Source organism: Mizuhopecten yessoensis, unplaced genomic scaffold (genome assembly GCF_002113885.1).
Source record: "Mizuhopecten yessoensis strain PY_sf001 unplaced genomic scaffold, ASM211388v2 scaffold8745, whole genome shotgun sequence".
NCBI classification, from domain to species: domain Eukaryota; kingdom Metazoa; phylum Mollusca; class Bivalvia; order Pectinida; family Pectinidae; genus Mizuhopecten; species Mizuhopecten yessoensis.
In genome coordinates this window covers 2937042-2938041 of record NW_018407700.1, presented here as the reverse complement: position 1 = coordinate 2938041, position 1000 = coordinate 2937042, and positions in this window count along the sequence as shown.

Below are 1000 nucleotides of genomic sequence, written 5' to 3'. Positions count from 1 at the left end.
TTTAAGTTCAATGAACGAAAATATCCCAAAAGATGTTATTTAGTACAAAAAGAAATCTGACTTAAATCCATGCGTCGAATATCTGAAAGAAATTATTTGAAAGAAAGGTACATTGTACGTATGGTTGCCACATGTTGAAACGGAATCTAAAACAAACATGCATATTCCTATCGACCATAACAAGTTATTTAAATCTGGAAGGTTCTAAGATTTAGAGAGATACATTTTTTCAGCGTGACACAGTCCTGCAGAGTATGTTTGATTAGTATACAGGATAGTGAGAACATTTTTTTCGGCACAAGAGGGTAAGGGTAGTAAAGTACATTAGAGCTGGATCTAGATTGTTACAGTCTAAAAATTAAAGACAGATTTACAAAGACTGCTTGGCAAATTGCTGTCCACTGTTAGAGCATATTTGTTTCTCGACTTCTGAGCTGGCTCAGGGGTTTTAGTTGTGTTATCAACGTTCCGATACCAATGTTTGAGGTTCGATAGATTTTACTTATTGTGGAGAACGCACAATGGAGTTTCCTTGACGTCAATGGAGAAATGATCAGAGCTGGATGGTTGCCTGGATACTGACGTTTGATTACAGGGTGGAGGAGGTTGGTATCCTGTTAATTTAAGGCTTAGAAACCTTTGACGGTGGTACATAGAGTTACAGTTAAAAAGTAAGAATATTTTAGGGGTAAGCCATCATTAACATCTGCAATAAAGATGCTTCAGTTGCTGTTTCGAATTCTGAACAGATGCTTTTATGTAGAGTAGTTTGTTGCGTAAAGTTTTGAGTTTGAGATTTGAGCTATCCATATTCAATGGGTAGAAAGCAAAATTCACGACCTGTTCCGAAGTGAGTGTCAAGTTCTTCTTCAAGGAAAAGGACACTCTTATTTTAACGTAATAGCTAGAAGGTAAAAAACTCATCGATACCAGTAGAGATTAATGACTTTAGAATGAGGGAGCTCAATGCTGAACCAAAGCTGGTACAGTTAAAATGGGA